Below are 9,589 nucleotides of genomic sequence, written 5' to 3'. Positions count from 1 at the left end.
CAATGGAGGGCCAAGCGGCAACTAGGGCAGCGGGGGCACAACCTGTCATGGAACTCTGCTGCCAAGCCTCAAATAACATTTGGAGGTAGCCTTGACTGAAAGTGACTTTCAAAGTTTATCTTAGTATTGCTAAGACCCACATTCATATGAACTGTGTACAAACAACACTAAAGGGTTGAAAGCAGTTTCTCTTGACATCCGTGCAAATTTAAAAATATGGTATAAAAGTTAAATTAGCGATCCACTTCATCATGACTGAAATCCATTTCCTTTAAAAGGCACCCTCTTTCAAATCTCTGGTTTTATATATTAAGACACCATAAAAAAAATACCTGGTCGTTAGCAGGTCTTACAGTTAAGTAAATACAACCTGAGATGGACAAAAACATATACATGTTTAACAGTGTCATTATTTATTCAACAAAACCTGAGCCAAAATGAATTATTCTCTGAGTACCGAACCCACACTTCAGCTGCAATGACATAAAGTAATTGTTTTCTGTATGATTATCATTTTCTCACATCGCTGTGGAGGAATTTTGACTCGCTCTTCTTTACAATGTAGTTTCAGTTCACTGAGTTTTACAGACATTTGCTTATGCACACCTGTCTGAAGGTCCTACTAAAGCATTGCAATTGGGTCGAGGTCTGGAGTTCGACTTGGTCCTTGCAAAACTTTGATTCTTTTCATTTTTTCCAGCAATTCTGTTGTAGATTTGCTGCAATGCTTGGGATCATTGTCCTATTGCACAAACAAGTTTAAAGCTATTGTCACATTTGTTTCTAGAATACGTTTGTACACAGAGGAATTCACGGTTGACTCAGAGACTGCAGAAACAACTACTTTGGAGATGTTTGATGCTGACCAAACATCTCCACTTTGGACATATCTGGCAAAAGGATGTTATGTCAGAAGTCTTGTGGTTCATTCAGATGCAACTTTTCAGACCCAAGACATCCTGCTATGCTCTTTTTTAGAAAAAAGACTCCTGGCAGCTTGTCCCAATAAGCCATATATCTTAAATGCCATATTTTGCAGTTTACCTGGGGTTGTATTTAAATCATTTTAGTACCTGGAAAGGACCAGATTATGATTAAGATTTTTTATTATGTCCTGATAAGTAAAACATGAGAACCTTTTACTGTGACTGGTAAATCCACCAAATATAGGTGCCAAAAGAAAAGACAGATGACTAAAATCTTAAGGATAGATCTTCTGGGAATCATAAAGGTCTATCGCAAATTTAAACTCATTCCATATTAGAAATGCTGTAATATTTATCTTGGTAAGTAAAAACTTTGATCTCTTGGTGCCATTACAGTAAAAGTCAGGGTATTGCACATCCTGGTGGGATTGATCCACACTGTAAGAAAAAATGAGCACACAAGGAAGAATTAGTTTCACTGAATATTTTTGTGGTCAGATATTAATGTAACATTGCCTCTTCCAGATATACCATGCCAATACAGATATACCATACTATTGGTACCCTTTGATTTTACAGTAATCTCAACTAGAGAAAGTGAAGAGTCGTTTTTTACTTGTAAATGTGATTTCACTTGTAAATGCAATTGCCAGAAATCCTCCACCAAGTCATCAATCAACCTCAGTTCATTGGAGGTTTGATTGAATTTCATCATTTCTTTCAGTCTGAGAGGTTCTGGGGGTCGATAAGCCTGATATTTGTGTGGTAGTGTTAGTCACATTAATGATACAAGAATGATATAAAGGAGGAGAAAGAACAGATGGCTGTTTTACACAGTCCTATGAAGCTGTGTAAATTTGCCTTGTCCTCTGTGTTACATATCTATATATCCATATATATTATATGTTTAATGGGCACAACATTTGGACCCATCAACATGACGCCTGGAAACAATTATTATTATTTACATTAACTTGTAAGCTATGCCGCCCATTGGTGTGTGTGTGTGTGTGTGTGTGTGTGTGTGTGTGTGTGTGTGTGTGTGTGTGTGTGTGTGTGTGTGTGTGTGTGTGTGTGTGTGAGAGAGAGAATTGGAAACAAACATAACTTCATTGCACACTGAGGCTTCAGAACTCAGCAGCTGACATATCCTTCATCGTGGACGTAGACCAGGAAACTTGTGATCATTCTTCCCATATAAACATTTGTTCAGCTTAGTTAAAGTGCATATGTAACTCCATCATCACCACCCCCTGCAACATTTTATGCTAAAATCTATGTAATTTAAAAATAAAAATATCTCAATTTTCTAAAATGTATCTCTGGATGATTTTTTTTCCATGTTCCTAATCCTAACTGACTAGTTTATGAATGTTTTCTACTGTGTCACAATTCATCTACATCCAGACTTATTGATTCCATATCAAATGGTTTGTGAACTGAGTTGTACTCCTTGATCTCTACAGCAATCACTGCTGCTTCACAATTTTCTTCTTCGTTTTTTTTTTTAAAGGTTTACTGAGAGTTATACGGTCCAAATTGCTAGTTGTTCAAAATCTGCTTGTGGGACTTAAATTCTAAAAGGTCCCATTTTTTAAAACTCTGATGTTAAAATCTGGTTACCATCTGTGTACAAACAAACAGTGCTTGACTTTTTCCACTACGGTCACTTTACCTGTGTTTGCCATTTTTGCAGGTGCTTTAAACTACAAACAATTAAAAGCTGGAGCTACAAGCCTGAATTATACATTTTAGAACAGACATATTTGTTTAGATAAGACCCTCTAATATTTTATCAACAACCTTATGAACCCCTTATGTCCCCCAAATACACTTAAGGTGGCACACAAAAAGGAAAAATAGGCTTTATTACTACAAATATTTATGATGTCCTTTGATTCTCCAGTGAACTTGGAGTGTGTATGACAAGACTGAGGTGTAGAGCAAGAACAAAATAAAATGATAATAATAGAAACATAATCTCCTCTTTCATCTTTAATTTTTCACCATCAGATCAGAGCAATGTAGCACTCATCATCTTCTTAATTAGCTGTCATAATATGGCCGAGAGGAGTTCCAGAAAAGATTCTTCCCTTGACACAGGACAATAATGAAAATGGGTAGGGTGGTTTCTAGGATATTTCACAAGTGTTTTCCTTTATAGTGTCTTCACAGTCTCTTTTAAGGCTGTAGTACTCTTAGTGTAAGCTTTATCCATCTTAAGTGCAAATGAAAGGGGTGAAAATGCTTCACTGGGCACACAGTACATCATATATGAAAGATGCCTGTTGTTAGAAGTCTTTTTTCTTTTATTAGTTGGGTCTGCAGCCATGTTAAACAATTACTTTTCAGTATTTATTCAGAGTAATTTACTGGAACTCAATCTTCAGGTGCACTATTGACATTTGACTGACATACATATAATATATAATATGTAATAAAGCACCCTGCTATGTCTAAATGAGCAAGAACCTCACATACACTAGCACATAACCATATTTGTTGTTACAAACTCTTGGATAATTTTCTGGATGATTCACAGCCTTCTCTGGTGTTTGCAAAAAAAGAGATAATATCCACTGACCATCATTTCTGTGGGTGAAAATGCCTTGTTGATTCCAAAGTTCAGCTGATAGGAAGGCAACAGCGAGTCAAATACCAACTTACAACTGAGATATGCAGAAAAGCATCTCTGAACACAAAACACATTGGAGCAGATGGGCTCTACAACAGCAGAAGACCACACTGGGTGCCATTCCTTTCAAGTAACAACAAGAATACAATTAAAACTAAAGAAGCTAAGATTGCAATTTTCGTCTCCTCACCAAATTTGGCAATAAATGTTTAAAAAGAGGCTGCCTGGTCTGATAAATATCAATTTATGCTGTGACATTGGGCTGGTACAGTCAGAATTTCTCTAAACAACATCCCGCCTTGTATCACTGGTTCAGGCTGGTGGTGGAGTATAATTTAAAATACCACAGCCAACATGAGTATTGTTACTGACCATGTTCATCTCGCCATGAAAACAGTGCACCTATCTGTCAAAGGATAGCAGGGTCAGAAAAACTGCAATAATCTCAAAGTGCACGGTGTACCTAATAAAGTGGCAGGTGATTGTAAATGTAAAATTAACAGGGTGGTTCAACTTGACTAGCTCACCAGTCCATCATAGAGCTAACATGAAAAAAATAAGCAATTATTCACTGACATGTTGACTCCAATGGCCCATTTAGAATCACCACTTAATCGTATCTGAATGCTTTTATGCTGTTTATAGAATTTTCAACAAACATTTAATTATAAAGACTGATCGAGTACAATGCTACAAACTTTATTGTAAGTTACAAAATAACATGGAAACATATTGTCTGGTTCTTAGCAGTTTTAGTAGAATGACGCAGTGAGTTTTCAATGTGCAGGTGTTGGAATTCACATGTCTGAAGAGTCTCTTCACTCTCAGGTTCAGCCCATTTTTTCTGCCTCATTTACAGCCTGATTGGAGTTTGGGCAGCAACAGAGGCCAAGTTTTAATTCTCTCTCATAATGAATTAGCGTCATAATTAGTGACAGGGCTAACCTTCTTATTGCAATGAGCGGGAATGTGTGAGTCTGTGCATTTTGCAGTAATTGCAGTTTGTGTATATGTGTGGAGGCTGAAAGTACTGCGCTGAGCACTTGTGCATAATTTCCTGTTTCATCAGTAACTGTTACTAATAAGATGTCCAATATTCTGCATGCCAGTGGACTGAGCACTTCTGTACACTCTATTCTATGGTTCTGTTCAGTGCCTTTGGCTTTGCACAGAGGTATACATTCACACTGGGTAACAACATTCCCAGTTAAAAATGACATCAGTCTGAAAAACAGATAGTTAGAATTCATTTTGCAGCTTCCCACCAATTGTAGCAGATGAAAATGTTGCTGAGAGAGAAGGCATACTATCTAACAAAGCAGCTAGAGCTTCACAACAAAGTTCCTTAATGGGGAAACAATTTGCTTTTTGCATTGAGGTGCTATACCACAAAATCAAGGTAAAATGTCATTGTTGAACTATTTGTAATTAGTGGTTCATCCAGGAGAAAAAGACCTCCTGTTAAACCAGTTACTAATGGCAGGGAAGCAATTTTCACTATGTTTCCAATTACAAAACCAGCTGTTGAATAAATACAAATGGTAATTCTTTCTTTTTCTTTCATTCTTATTACAAGCAGAAACTTTATAATCTTCCTGCAATGTTAAATTATATAATCTTCTGCTATTCCACAGGTATTAATATAAGCCATTAGGACCATGGAGTTTCATTTGACTTGGAACTGAACAGTGACATAATTTTGGAAAATCTGACTTTATACCACTGAAGCGATACAGTGGAAGTGAAAATTGCAGGTCGAAATCTCTCAATTCCTACCATAAAACTGACACTGATTAAATTAAAAGGTGTGAATTTGATGGTTAGTGCCTTAGTCTTGTAAATTAGAGAGTAGGTAGTACATCATAACATGATTATTAGACCATAAGGAAAATACATAATTGGATTTTAGGGTTTATAGCAGCATTTTTCATGTTAGAAGCTTAAGCATTAAATTTGAACTTTTTGTGTGTTTTAAATATTTCAGTCATTTCAGATATTTCTGCTTTCCAAAATTCAACTATTAGAGACAAATATGAGCAGATGCAACTTACTGTTAATAAATGCTACATAGTACTAAGGTGTTCTGATGCATCCAAGTACAGTGGCAACCAAAGTAACCATCATTAGGTAATAGAAAACATGGTATACTGTGATACTTGCCTGCAAACTTAGAAACAAAATACTTAATAGCATCATCTTGTTCAGATATAATGCATAATGAAATGCATAACATGGTTATTCTTCTGAATAATAGCAGTGTTAAAAATACATTGATCTGCACACTAAACAGCGCCTGTACTGTATAAGATCTCATTTACTGTGTCGGGCTTTCACTTTCTCTTTCTTTTTTTCCCTATACTTTTCACTTTTTTCAGGTGTTGGCACGTGTATTCCCTTTGTTTCAAATTAAAGAGCTTCGTAGTTCACAAAATGATAATAGGAGGACTGCTCTCTGCATTGAAAATACAGAGCAAGCCCACTTTGTGTCGGTGAGATCCATCTTCCAGTGAAGGCTCACTTCACCTGTGACCCACAGTATATATTGGGACATGACCTGGAAACAGCTGTAATTTACTAATTTCTACTCACCCAGGGAGCTGTTACTGCAGAAAGCTTACTGATGGCCCTTGTTTTGAGTCAGCAAAGCCAGGGTTTAATATTAAAATTGGTTCACTGATCTTTTGGATCTCTTTGAAAATTTTTGTATATGTAGCTTTTTAAAAATTAAAAAATATATATTATTTTTCAAATAGCCAGAACTTAACTACACGTACAACCTCTCAATAACTGAAACTTTGAAACTTTAAGTGTAACTTCACATTTATATTTTTCTGTCCTTATATATCACTCAAGACTGTCAACCATGAAAAATCGATTGGAAAACAAAACCCTGCAACATTTAAGCCACTCTTTCTCATTTGTTTTAACTTAAAGGACACTGGGCTGGTTTGATGTGTGACACAGTAGGGCCTTTAGTTACTTCCAATACATGGAAATGTAATTTAATAAATAAGAACACAATTTGGGAAGTTTGTGATGTTAAATTGTTGTTGTGGTTTCATCGGAGAACTCTTGGTTCATTGCTAAATTTTGACAGTTTTATGCAAGTATTTTTTACAGCACAATAAATAATTCAAGCTTTCTGACAATATTTTCTAAAAACATGTCCTCACACTCACCCACAGAGTATAACCTATATTTTGAAAAACTTAAGATTGCAACTGTTTAGCTTGAACTCTAAACCAGACAAAACTTGAGGTTTGAGACGTAAATAAACGGAATGTGGAATGTGACATGAAGGATACATTTCATTGTATGTTGTAGCTTCTAAATAAACCAATAATCAAATCTATATCTATAATATCTAAAACAGGAACCAGTACGATTCCCGTCGATGCCTTCCTTTAAAAATGTTCCATGTATAACTGACTTGGAGTTTACACAGCAAAAGCTGAAGGAACTTGAAAGAAAATAGCTCGCTGAACTTGCAGTATTGCCATTCACTAAGTAAAGAGTTCAAAGCTGAATGAGCAGATGTTAGATTATTGAACATAGTTTGGTTGACAAGGTAAACTGTATTATATGAGAGGTGAAAGTCATACCCCTCACTAAATTGATGCTATGATGCTTTTTTCCTTCTTGAATGATTTTTGCTAAATGGATGCTGGCCACTTTTCTTTAGAAGGTATAGGCTGTAGTAACATTGATGTATCATGCTCACTGTCACACGTCTGAAGGCCTTCTATGAGATTAACAGTTAAGCTTGTATGCAATATCTTACAGCAATAACGTGACAGAAAAAATACACATTGCTACAGGTTGTTTCCAGAGTCTTAAGAGTTCAATATGTATCTGCAGAATCAGACAACAGCAAATTCCACAGCGTTTTTCAAAGCATGGTGTAACAGCAACAATGCACTTACATAATTAATCAATAATAGATATCAAGACAGAACTATGACCTAATGAATTATATGTCATTTGTTATAATGTTATATTTTGTGTGCACACTATTGACTCCTCTGACTTGTGACATCAATGTTATCATAATGTCTGAAAGAACAAACTGACGGATCGTGGATTACATATCTAACAATGAGCTCTTTGGTAAGTGTAAATAAATACATAATAAATAGAAAGTACCTCATGAAAACATTTCATTAGGGTATTATTTTGTATTTCTTTGGATGCGTACTTTTCTCCATTTAGCAGCAGCAGTATATGACGTATATATACTGTTATAAGACTTTAATATGGCATTGTTAACAATGAGGAATTTTAACAAGTTTAATAATTTCCCCTTTATGTTTTCGAGTTGAGTATATTTATTATGACTAACTATTGTTTTTCCCTCATATTCACCATTAAGATAACAATGAGCTCTTTGTTAAGACTAGTCATAGATATTTTGTTATTACTTGAAATAATGTCTCACAGGAAGGAAACTTTGCCAAGGCCAGCAGCAGAGAACAAGGCAACAGTTCAGATCTGGATCCACTATGGAGAATATCATAAAACGATCCTGATGATGAAACCAGCTGTGATAACAGATGTTCATGTGGAATCCTATTTCTCATGCAGTCTTTTACAGTATGGGGATACCAGAGGGAATCTATTTGTATGTGAGGATAATTGCTGTATCCTCCTGGCCTGCTCTCCAAAGTCTGTATGTCTTTATCACTTTAATCAATTCAGTTTGTGTAATTAGTTGTTAACCTCCTATTAGCAATATAACAACTAGTCTCTCTACAACATGGACTGTTATTTGCTTTTATGTTTGCATTATTTTTCATTTATATTTAGGATTTGGTGCTTTATGTATAGTTTTGTTGTCTTCACTCCATTGTTACTTGAAGCTGATGAACGTCAATGACTGACTATCATGCCTATTCGGCATACTGCTGCCAATCATTTTCTATGTGGACACTTCTTCAGTTTCTCAAAAAACATTAGGCGCTGTAAAAATATATTCCCTTAACTTTAAAAATTTTAAGCTTCAGCAGGGAAAAGCTTAGTGTGCATCTTCTTCCAATTCTACGTTTTTATGTTTCAGAACACAATAATGATAAAAAAAAAAAAAGAAAGTACCGCCAGTGCTGCCTCTCAACCTCCTAGTAGATGCACCTAAGATCTAAATTTGAAGATCCTAGCTGATTTCAAAAAAGTTGATCTTTGACCTTAAGATTGCGATCACTGAAATTCAAACTCATCTGAGACTTTTAGTAAACACCCTTATGATAGGAATTACAAAATCCTAGGTGACTTCCTTCTTGAGTTATTGCATTCATGAGATTTTCAGAAGACTTGACATTTGACATTGAGGTCGAGCTGACTGAGATTCAAACTCTTGTGAGATTTTTAATAGATGCACCAACGGTAATCCTATGTCACCCGTCAGGTTTATATAGTGGATTTATGTCACCTCATTCTCAAGTAATCGCATTCGCAATCTTGGGTTTCCATGTCGCCCACCTGTGTTAGTGACAACAATGCCACAACAGCCTTTTATGAATGAAGGGAAAAAAATCATGCACTTCTTAGCAGGTCTTAATATTAGGTAACTATATCCTCAGATGTACAACAACATATTATGACATATTATAAGGTGTCATCATTTATTTGCCAATACTAGGCCAGAAGAAGTGTGTGAAAAAGTAAATACAAGTGAATACACTACATGATTCACCAGCTTGTAGAACCACTTTTAGCAGAAATAACTTGAAACAATCATGTTCTGTATGACTTTATAAGTCTCTCACATAATTTGAGGAATTTTGACCCACTATTCTTTACAACAATGCTTCAGTTCATTGATGTTTGCTTGCATTCATTCATGCACAGCTCCCAATTTCCTGCCACAGCATTTCAACTGGGTTAAGGTCTAGATTTGACTGTGTCATTACAATCCCCATCTATTTGCTGTTTTTTTTTTTGAGGGGGGGGGGGAATCATTGTTCTGTTGTCCTATTTTGTCTAAGCTTCTGGAGCCACGGCACATATTTCACATTAGAAAAATCACACGGCACAC

Source organism: Astatotilapia calliptera, chromosome 2 (assembly GCF_900246225.1).
Source record: "Astatotilapia calliptera chromosome 2, fAstCal1.2, whole genome shotgun sequence".
In the NCBI taxonomy this organism is placed as follows: domain Eukaryota; kingdom Metazoa; phylum Chordata; class Actinopteri; order Cichliformes; family Cichlidae; genus Astatotilapia; species Astatotilapia calliptera.
The sequence above is the reverse complement of the archived record's forward strand: the minus strand, read 5'-3'. Positions refer to the sequence as shown.